The sequence below is a fragment of the Bidens hawaiensis genome, unplaced genomic scaffold, assembly GCF_021521415.1.
Source record: "Bidens hawaiensis isolate Kalapana, Puna unplaced genomic scaffold, B.hawaiensis_p1.1 tig00003004_1, whole genome shotgun sequence".
NCBI lineage: Eukaryota > Viridiplantae > Streptophyta > Magnoliopsida > Asterales > Asteraceae > Bidens > Bidens hawaiensis.
This window is the reverse complement of record NW_027491161.1, coordinates 90925-103148: the sequence shown is the minus strand read 5'-3', so window position 1 is coordinate 103148 and position 12224 is coordinate 90925.

The following is a 12224-nucleotide window of genomic DNA, read 5'->3' as shown; positions in this document are numbered from 1 at the left end:
ACCTGTTTTTTCAGTATCAATAACATACCGTTATTATAGAATAAATATTTTGTTAAGCATATTATAGTACTTACTAGATTCTTCTTCGTCATCCTCGTTATCAATTAACGGACCGTTATTGTACAAGTGGCTATCCATGGTAAAAAGAGTTTTTGTTGTTATGTAGCTAATTGTTGGTGTTTATTGGGTCCCCAAACGCCCCATGACGTCTCTGATACTCGTGTGTGTATAGTACTGCAAGCAAGGTTACAGGGCCATTGAATTGTTCTTGTTTTCCATTTTCTTTTATACCTCTCCACTCCATTTTTTATTTCTTCAAATTATGAATCATGTACGCGCACCAATTCAAATTTGATATGTTTGAAAAGTCATCAATTAAGGACGTAAACATTAGATTGACTGTTGTTGATTTTGTTATTAGTCCAATGCATGTGTTGAATAACACAAGAAAATTCAACTTAAACTCTTCACATTTCCTATTATGCGTTTTCATTCTGTCCCACACATTTGGAATGGTTATCCTTGAATGGTCAAATTGCTTTCTGAAGTTATCTGTAGACATGCTCGACCCTACTCTTGGTCTGTTCTTTTCTAAAACTGCTTCCCCACCAACTGGTATCCCGAAAACCTCATGAACTAATTGGGGTGTTATCTTAATAGTATGGTTACCTATGTTTAACTCGTCATTCTCATAATTATAGTTCATAACCAACCAATATCCTAGACGAGTGGGAATGGTGGTAATGTTCATTGTTAACAATGATCCAAATCCCATTTCTTCAACCCATTTCTTTTCTTGTTCATTCATTACTTTTATTGCTTCGAAAAGATTTCCCAGCGAACACCTCATCCAAATTTTTGTATCTCTGTATTCTTGAAATGGTTTTCTAGTATATGATTTAATAGAGGTTGATTTTTTACCTTTCTTTGCTGGTGCTTCAAAGTCTGAAACTGTTTTTTACAAATCAACTTGAAATCTCATTTTTTATTTTCACTTTGATGTTTTCGTATCTTCATTGGTGTTTCAAAGTCTGAATCTGAGTCCCTTTCTTCACCTTCATTTCTTTTACATTTATTTGTTGTTGTTGCAACTTTTTTTCAGATTGCTTTCATTTTGCATCCATTTTTTGTTTATTAGCAACTAGTCAAACATATTACAACAACGTATAAGCATTAAACTAACATAAACAACTATATAAGCTAATATGTTCTGTAAAACGTTTGGGATCATCTAATACTCGTTGCTTATACGTTTTGTTAAAACGTTTTCCTAATACGTTTCTGTTTGAATAGCAACTAGTCAAACATATTACAACAACGTATAAGCAGTAAACTAACATAAGCAACTACATAAGCTAATATGTTATGTAAAACGTTTGGGATCATCTAATACTCGTTGCTTATACGTTTTGTTAAAACGTTTTCGTAATACTTTTCTGTTTGAAACCCACACAAAAGTTGGTTTTCACATCATCTCAGTTAAACTAATATGCTCACCTACACACAGCGATAATCAAATCGGTGTATGCAACTAAAGAATTTCATATTACGTTCCTTTAAACATAAACCTCTACACACAGAAACGTATTGGAATTACCTGATTTTGCAGTTTTTTGTGGTCGGTCGTTGTTAATTTTTGACCTACGTTCCTTGTTCATCTTAATAATCCAACGTTTAACGTAGGGTTTGCTTTCGACTGTCCATTGTCCTCCATTTGTATGTAATAGGGTTTTTGCTCGCCGTTCGAAACGGGAGTTTAGGTTTTTATTGCCGGATTTGGGGGAATTTTCAGAACAGAGATTTGGGGAATTGAAGACTAGATTTACGGGGAGTATAATTGGACGTTCTGGATGGAATTACCCTTTTGATAACCGGCATATAGTATCGTATTATTGTCTATAATAATTTAGTCGTGTTTAATTGTACGTTCAGGATTATCACGTACCAATGTATGATAGCCTATTAGCGTACGTTAAGCGCCCCCATGTTAAGCAATAATAAGTGGAGTTGTGGGCTTGAAAATAAAGATGGATTAGGAGATGGTTATGGGCCTAAAGTCCATAGACTTGCACTATATAAGCACCATAAACCACCCTAAAAACCCTAAACCGCTCATTTGTATCTTTGCCTCCACACACGTGCAAACACTCCCTCTTTGAAGATTCAAAATCCAAGATATTTCATTAACACCTTGTGCAAGATACAACAATCAAGAAGCCATTAATTTTGTACAAGAAATCCATCAAAGGAACAAGGTCTAACCTTGGTTCTTACATTCGATTCAAGATCCAAGTTAGAAAAGGTAAGATCTCACTTAAAGGTTGTGTTTAACATTAGATATAAGTTGTTTAGAATAGTAGATCAGGCCAAAGGGGTTCATAAATTATGATCCGTTGCCTCAGATCAACCAAAGGATCTAGAGCTCGCATTAGTCGGCTTAGAAAACGGTTAAAAAGGTGGTTCAAACGAACCCGGGTTGGTCTAAAATTTGGTAGAACCTTAGATCGGGTTACAATGATGGATTCAGTTCCAAACGTGGCTCTAGATCTAAGCTAGAAATAGAAATTTTGAAAATGAGATGAGATTCGTTTGAAAATGGGACGACACTTGTTTGAAAATAAGATGAGACTCGTTTGAAAATTAATTCATTTGGAAATTAGATTCATTTTATATCATGCGATGCAATTCGTTCCTAGCCATGCGATGTGATTCATTCATGACCATGCAATGCGATTCTTCCATGATCATGCGATGTGATTCGTTCCTGGTCATGCGATGCGATTCTTTCATGACCATGGAATGCGATTCGTGGGCCTGTGAATGCGACCTGATTCTAAACAGTAAATGTCACACCCCAACCTAACAGCGGAATATGCCGGGGTGTGACAATATTTGTATCATAACTCAAAGACACTAAAATAAATATAAAGCGTCAATATCTAATTTATTTATTACAATCATCGTACACAAGAGTTTCACAAATCAAAATCATCCCAAAACTATTACATTAACTAATACATGTAAATTGTTCTTTATTTTATTAAACCTAATGTATAACTAATGTCTTGCATCTTCAATCATCCCATGTAGCTAGCTACCTACGGTATGTGTAAAAATAGATATATTTTTATCAACAATAATGGTGAGCAAGTAATCACAAGTATGAGTTATATATAATGATAAAAATGATAATTCCTTGCGATAATATGCATACATCAACTAACAAAACATAAAAATAAATGTGTATTTTCAACATGCCACTATATTCGGACATGTTTACTCGTACGACGTATGATCATACTATGAGGATGAGGATGAGGATGAGATACCAACCAACCATAAAAATTGTAAACGTATAGTCATATAACATTTAGCAACTAATCAAGCAATATCACAATATGCAAATAATGGAATTGTGGTTGCGTATACACTTGAATAATAAATAAATAATAAAGTTTTGTACGCATAAAGTCCCCAAAACAAAAAAGAAACGGGGGAGTGTGATTGCTCACCTTTAAGTGGTAGGCGACTTAAATAAGATGAGGATGCGAAAATAAGCGAGCTGAGCCAACTCAGAAACTAAACCTAAAACTTTTACATATGATAATATAATTAAAAATGAGCATTTAGCAACTGGAATCACGTGAAAACTTCATACGGTTCTCAAGTTATGATAAAAAAGAGATTTAAGCGAGCTGAGACGGGTCAGAATCCGGACAGTGAATTCAGGTTCGGGTTCTAGTCCGTCAAATGTAAAATATGAAAACAAAGTTAAAACTCTTCTGGAGCGAAAGCTAATTTTAATCAGAAAGCGGTGGAATAAAAAATTCTTAATTTTAGTTACTTTATTAACTCTAATGGGTCAAAACCAAATTGAGTTATTAAATTGCCTCAAAATAGATCAAGGGTTTTTTCTTAAAATATTAAAATAAACATCTTTTATGTTTAACACTTACCCGAAAAGTGCATAGAATGGTTAGAACCGGAGAAGTCAAACTTTGAGAACTTGTGAAAAGTCAAACCGTCTAGAACTTGAGCAATTGAGCACCAAAAACATGAATTGGAGGTAAAATGAGTTGGGGTAATCATTTAGCAGAAGCCAATGGTCGTTTATATAGGTTTGACTAAGCTTGAAGGTGAAGAATCGTCATAAATGTGTATTAACTGCATAATAACTAAAATGGTCAAAGAAATCAATTTTTAACAAAATTAAATCATTTCTTGTTCCTTACTCCAAGGAATCAAGGGGATATGCTTTGGCATGATACCAAGGCATATTCAAATCGTGCTAGGAAGAAGAACCCGAAATCGGGTTGCCAAAATCAACGAAACCGACACGAAATGAACCAAAAATACGTTTGCTGATCCGACGCCCAGTCGCGTAATGCGACCAGATTGAGGAATCCCCGTTGCGTAGCGCAAGAGAATTCAAAACTTTGATTTCTTTTCATAAAAAGCTCCTGGACTTTATTTAATTGCAATTATGGCATAAAATACAAGAAATTGAGTTTGTAAAATATTTCAAAAATATAGATAAACTTAATTTGATAAAATTTAACGCAAACGAACATAAATGAAAATCTGAAAGTTTAAACGGGTTGGATTTTCGGGTTTGGAAAATAGCAAATGTTGCAGTAAACCCGTTAGCTAAGTTAAACTAGTTCACAAACTAGGGTAGTATTTTTTAAATAGAAGTGTGACATTCGTGACAAAACCAGGTACACTGAGGTGTTTACATATTGAATAAACAATTAACCGTTTAATGCGTAACAAACAAACGAATAACCAAACGAGACTGGTTATGAGCCGGATAGCTCGGGGAGCCATCTATAAGTGATATGCGTATATTAGAAGCTAACACATTGTTATTATGGCCATAATGCATAGCAAGCTGGTTAAACGAAATGATTCTCGTTTAACAATACGCTATCTCTTTAAACGTGAAAGCTAGTTCCAAAACAAGCATTTTATCATCTGTCAAGCCGAAAAAGACTTACAAAACGCTTATCCGAGATGTTTTTAGCGACTCGAGAAAATATTTGGATTTTTACAACCAAATGTTATGTTTTTCTTAATTTACAAAAATTTGGCCGAAAAACACTTGTTTTCGAGCTGTTTAGGTTCCCCGGACGGATCACACGAGATATCCCGATATACACAGGTGCGGAATCCCTGTGTAGATCGTTACGGACGTAGAACACAAGCTTACGAACACACGAACACGATACGAACAAAACCACGTTATATTAATAACTCGAACCGTGTTACTTACAGACTCTCGACCTCACGTCTATAGACTTACTGAATTACACGTAAATAACCAACTCGATCAACACTAAACAGTAGACCCGAAGCCTATATAAATACACGACAACTTCGCCTCAGGCGAAGTTGTCTATAACTTCGCTCGTTCAACAAGTTCGCCTAAGCGAACTTGTCTATAACTTCGCTCGTTCAACAAGTTCGCCTAAGCGAACTTGTCAACAACTTCGCTTCTAAACAAACAAATACATAAACAATATTACGGACTCGATTACAGACTTTAGACATATGAACTACTGACATCTATGCACCAACATGTTTGTCGCACCCAATCTAGTTTTCTTGCTAAATACCAAACCAAAAAGAACTTTGGACTCGGGATTTCATGTTGGCACGCAAAACAAGGCGAAATAGACCAAAGTGGGGCCCAAGGGGACCCCTACTACTTGCGACCGCCATATAGAGGGGCCCCCCTGTGATGTCTTGTTTTACAAGCCTCTTTAACATTATATTTTCACACTTAATCTTATTAGACGTCTGCTCCATCTTCCAAATTCTTTCTTCTACCAAAATGCTAAGGTGAATGTCTCATTTTTGATGATTTTAAGATTGTTTTAATACATAAGATTATGATCTGATTAGTAAAAACCACGATTAATCATGTAAAACCTTTAAAATGATCCCAAAAACATAAATTGATGTTGAACATGGTTAGAAATCAGAATCAAATACTTTTTTGGCCAGAAACACAGATTATGAAATTTAAATCGTGTTTTTACTGTTCAAAAACTTGGTTTGAAACCCTAATCGAAATCCTTTGTTTCTAGATTGGATGATTGATGTTACATGCTTGTTTTTGTGATATATGACCTCTAGATACACTAGCTAGAAGGCCAAGAACCCGGAAAAGCTAGAAAATGGTCTAAACAATCGAAAACCAGAAAGGTATCACCCGAAACACTCGATTAGGGGCTGTTTAAAATTAGATTGTGACGTACTTGTTGTTAGCCTATGAAATTTTCAGGGATATCAAGGACCATATGAATGAGTCCCTGTCCAAATTTGAAAATTTTTCGATAATCCGAGAATATTTGGCTATTTTATTACCGTTTGTTAGGGTTTATTTGGGAAAAATAGTTAAGCTGCTTGACAAATTATGAAATTTTAGAAGAACTCAGGTAATGCATCAGAAGATCAAATGTAAAATTTGGGGTCAATTGGAGAACCCTAGCTATGATTTCTAGATTCGGGTTTTAACGATCGTTTATGGCTCAAAAAGGTATTTGAGTTCTAAAAATCTTACAGGGGATTTTGGAAGTCATCTGGATCACTTAGAAAATTTATTGGATTTTTTGGAAATCGTTTTGTATAAACGAACGATTTACCTGTTAATAATAACATATAAAATGAATTTTTATAAATTAATGAATAAGTAAATATTTTCAAAAATATTTTTATAAAAATCTACATATATTAATTAACGAGTGTATAAATTTTCATAATTTAACGATAAACAGATAGTTAGTTGTGCTAATTTGAAAGTTAAACAAATACAATTCTAATAAAAACTGGTAGATTTGTTGTTAACGAACCCACTGGAATATCAGAACATCAAGCGTGGCCAAAAATCATATTTTTAGGTTAATTTAGTAAAACCGAACATTTTCTGAGAAATTCGGATGAATTGTGCGTGTTTTTCTCCAAACCAAACTGTATAAAACGGAAATGAGCCCTATAGCGAATCCAGACATCTAAACTCTGTTTTTTCTTTATAAATTGAATCATTTTGTCAACCGACACGTTTACCCAAGTTTACGTGATCTTACCTATTTTCAAAACACGTAAACGACCAACTTGGTCCAGCACGTGAAACGGTGAAACTGAGCCAAGCTCGATTTTAAACATTAGACATTGAACAACGTCACAATCTAAGACTACTGACATGTTCTAGGCATGACAGCTATACCCAGACTAGATATACAACATGGTTTAGTTTGGAGACTATAATAATATTAAAATATTAATTATATAATACCGATTTTAGAAACCGAGTTGTAACGAGTTGAACAGATAGTGAACCAATACTGTGCTGAGGACACTACTATAAAGTGAGTTTCATGGCCCCTCTTTTAAACTGTTTTACGAACTTTTATGGTGAAAAGCATATTTATATACATCTATCTAGTTGAAAACGATTCATAATGTGCATTATCTAAGTGGCCATACACGAAAAGTCCCCACAAACACAATGATTGACTGCGAGTTGCTAGAATGTGAATAGTATTATTGATTGATAAGTTCGTTGAGCCGACACGAATGCCGAGACATTAGATCGTTTGCACATGACCATATTTATACAAATACGCTATGTAGTGCTAGACATAGCAAATTGGGGGAATAACGTGGTCTTTGAAGGCCTTGGGAATAACGTGGTCAGTGATGGCCATGAGAATAACGTGGTATGTAAAGGCCATGGGAATAACGTGGTCAGCGATAGCCATAGGAATAACGTGTTCAGTGATGACCATGGGAATAACGTGGTCAGTGATAGCCCTGGGAATAACGTGGTCTGTAATGGCCATGAGAATAACGTGGGCAGTGGAGACCAAGAGATTGACATGGGCAGTGGAGTCCACGTGGTACGAACGAACAGTCAAGGTTTCACCCGTGACTTAGCATTATTACATCACAAACATACAAATAAACACATGTACAAACGTATATACATACATGTGTACATATAAAAGATGATTGTTGTGGTTACACATAACTGATTTCGTTGAAACTTATGAAACTCACCAACTATTCGTAGTTGACCCTTTTTAACATGCTTTTCAGGTATACCGAAATTGGAGTAAAATGCTTATGTGTTACGTGTTTGGATTGTGATCGATGCTGTTTGAATAGATGCAACGGTATTAGTAAGGAGTAAAGCAGTTTTACGGACTAGTTTTGATCTGTATCACTTAGTTTGTAAACGAAGTTAGAAGGACGTAATATATTGTAAATTAGTTTGTAACGTTTCTTTATAAACAATGTGGTTTATACCAGAGGTGTCTGTTACATTCTCGTTTTATGCCTTCCGTAATTGCTAGTCGGGGTGTGAAGGATAGTTAATTGATGTGGTCTAAAATATACATATTATTATATAAATATTTTCTACACTTTTAAACACATTTGAGCCAGGTTTCTATTGAAAGTTATTATTAATTGGTTCATATGTGGGTTTTTCAACGTTTTATGAGACAATGAGCTAAAATTGGCTACTTTTACTAAATTTGAGACAACGAGTAATAATAATAATAATAATAATAATATAAACTCACATTCGCATAAAGTGAATGATTCTTGCTTTCAAATATTTAGAATAATGTTTAAAAGAAGTTGATAAACGATGAAAATAAAGAAGCATAAATTAAATCAATTTGAATTAACATGGATTATTTATTTGTTCTCTATTTGGAGAGTTTTAGTGGTAACATGGACTAACGAGTCCTTTAAAGAAATTCGTGGGCTGGGCTCTAATTAATTAAGTAAGTCGGCTTATCTATCTAATTATATAAAGAAAGTCTATTCAGGTTTTGGAAGGGGAGGCCACGGACGAACAAGTCAGGAGGAAGAAGTTCACGGTTGGGTTTTGGGGCAGCCCTGTTGTGTCGAGAAGGCAAAGAGAAAAAGGAGAGAGCTAGCACTTTGGTCCGAGCAGAGAGCGTTAGGGCTCAACACCTTCTCATCCAAACATTATTATTATTCGGTTTGAATCTATTGTTTTCGTCATGAATTTATTGTTTGAACCTATTTCTTATCTTTTGGTCTTGAGTATGGTTATTGGCTAAACCATTAGACTGCCTAGGCTTATGATGAACATTTGATTGACGTTTTATTTTATTTGGGATTTGCTTTTTCGTTATTGGTTTATGAATAAGTAAAAAGTTTAATATTATTTATTCGATGCATATGTGTGCTTGGTTTTATCTGGTGAATTTTATTGTTTCACAGAGTCTTTGGTGATTGATTCATATAATAGGATTCTGTTAGGTCATTTAATGTGTGTTCTTGACTAGTTTGTGATTGATTTATAATAAGATCATAGAAACAATATTATTAATCTTATTTATTAGTCAAATAAATAAGATCATAGAAACAATATTATAATAAGATCATAGAAACAATATTATTAATCAAATAAACAATTCTGTTAGGTTATTTGATAGGTCTTGGTTGATTAAGATTTCTAGATTTAGTTCTTCGTAAGGAGTCCGTCTATGTTTGATTTTTCAGCTTTGTCTATTAATGTCGAATGAATTTATTAAACTGCCTTTGATTTCCCCACTGTAAGGTAGGATTTCGTATAAAGGTACTAGTTCATAATTAATTAGATAACCGTAAGGAAGTTTAATATTAAAGCTGGTGTTTTTAAGAACTTAATAGAAATCCATAGGTGTCTTCTTGAGAAGGGTCAGGGGTCCTGTTTGGGTTTTCTTTTAAGTGAATATTTTATGATCCCGGTTCCATAACAAGCATTTTCCGATTAAGTGATAACTAAAACTTTGGGGATTCTAGCCTAGGTGGTTTTCCATCATTATCTGAATTAAGTCCAAGTTCTAAGTTTAGCCGTCTTTAGTTTTATTAATTAGTTTAAATTAGTATTTTAGTAAAACCCCCCTTCAAAATAATAATAAATAAATAGTCGTGTTTGTAGTTAAGTCTAATTTAGTTAGTTAACGTAATTAAAAGAGTCTCGTGGGTTCGATATCCGGACTTACTTAGCTGTATTAGAATCAACCGGTTCACTTGTCAGTTGGTAGTTTTAGTTAATTTAAGAGTCTAGAATTATTACTTAGTGTCTAGATTAGCGTTTATTTAGTTAATAAATTAATAACAACTTTTAGCACATCATTAATCTATACTTATACTTGATATACAATTAGTTGTGCCCAGCTAAGGAAAGGTGTTACGATTAATTCAGAAAGAAACAGGCTCCATGTGAGTTTCTAGCCCCTTTCTCTTTTTATGTTTATGGTTTTGTGTGCATACTCCATGTGGTAGTTTGATATTATATATTGCTTGATTAGTAATGTAGTTGCATGTAGAGCGTAGAATGTGTCTACATATCAAATTATTTATGTTGGTACATTATATATATTTATTATTATATATGTGGTACATGTAAGCAGGCGTATGTATGGCATGTGGATTCTACGTTTGACATAGTACCTTAGGACAACAAACCCCTCTAACTTCTGTTGTACATGGACGTGGCATGTGATAACGTAGTTAAGGACTGTGGACCTACGTGCTGTAGATATAGGCGTCAACATAGGAAATGACTGCTGACCTTATACGTGCTTTAAATGTAATGTGATAGCTTAGGAGAGAACTTATACGTGCTATGATATAGGTGAAAGCATAGAGAAAGACGATGGACCTTGTACGTGCTGTTAACTTGGTTTTAAAAAGCGAGAGGCGAAGAAAAGCGATGGGGTATAAAACAGAAGCGTTAAGCGTTAAGCGCCAGGCGCAAAAGCGAGAGCTTTTTGTACATTAGGCGAGCATACTTATATAATTTTTATATATGTATATATCATGGGTTTTTAGCATCCCGACCCATAATGTAGCTATATTTAACCATTAAATATGACTTAATATATAAACTACCTATACATATAACCTAAAAAGCATATTGTACAACATTTAGAAGCTTAAAAACCACTTGTGTACAAAAGGCGAGCGCCTCAACTTCGCCTTATGTCGCTTTTTGCCTAAAAAGCTCACCTCGGGCTCGCCTTTAAATATTGCTCGCCTTGACTAGCCTAAAGCGAAGAGGCCCTCGCCTTAGGTCGCCTCTCGCATCGGCTCGCCTCAGGCGCGCTTTTTTAAACCAAGGCTGTTAATGTATGATGGTATCGGGAAGGACCGCATACCTTGTACATACCATGAATGGTGAACATAGGTAAGGACTGCGGACCTTGTACACGTTCATGACCTTGAGTATAGGTATAGACGGTGGACTATGTACATATTCTTGGTAGGTTAAGGTAAGTGTTGAACGTGAATGTGCTAATATATATAATGTATGGTCGAATTTAATAAAGTTTGCATGAATATATTATTACAAATTTGTTTATGTATGCATGCCCCTCGAGACTCGCATTTACAGTTTATGAAACGAGTCCTTCGTTACCTTAAAGGCACTCTCGATTATGGCTTGACCATTTCTCCATCCAAATCGACCCAATTAATTGCCTACTTCGATGCCGATTGGGGAGGATGTCCTGATTCACGAAGATCAACATCGGGATATTGCGTTTTCCTAGGGGACAACTTGATTCCGTGGTCATATAAACGCAAACCGACAGTATCAAGATCAAGTGCCGAAGCTGAGTATCGCGGTGTGGCTAACGCGATTGCCAAAACAAGTTGGCTACGAAACTTCTTGAATTGCTTGTTCCAACCCGCAAGGTAACTATTGTATACCGTGACAATGTTTTGGCATGCTACCTTTCTGAAAATCCAGTACAAAACACGTAGAACTTGACATCCATTTTGTTCGAGAAAAAGTTCGTATAGGGGCAGTTCGAGTTCTACATGTTCCCTCCGAATTTCAATATGCCGATATCTTTACACAGGGTCTCTCAAGACAACTTTTCACGTGTTTTCGATCCAGTCTATGCCTCCGATCATCTACGGCACCGACTGAGGGGGGGTGTATTAATTGTAAATATTCTAGTCAATATTCTTGGTCAAATATTTATTGTATATAGTTATTTGTTTCCTTTTCTATAAGCTTAAATTGCTCCTTGATAGTCATTCTTTGTATACATACGATTGGGATTGGGATTGGGATTGGGATTGGGATTGGAATGAGAAAGACACTTTGGAATTCACTTTATTACATATATGAATGTGGACAGGTTAAGAATTGTATGTATATCTTCGGATACGAACGTATGAATGCGTAA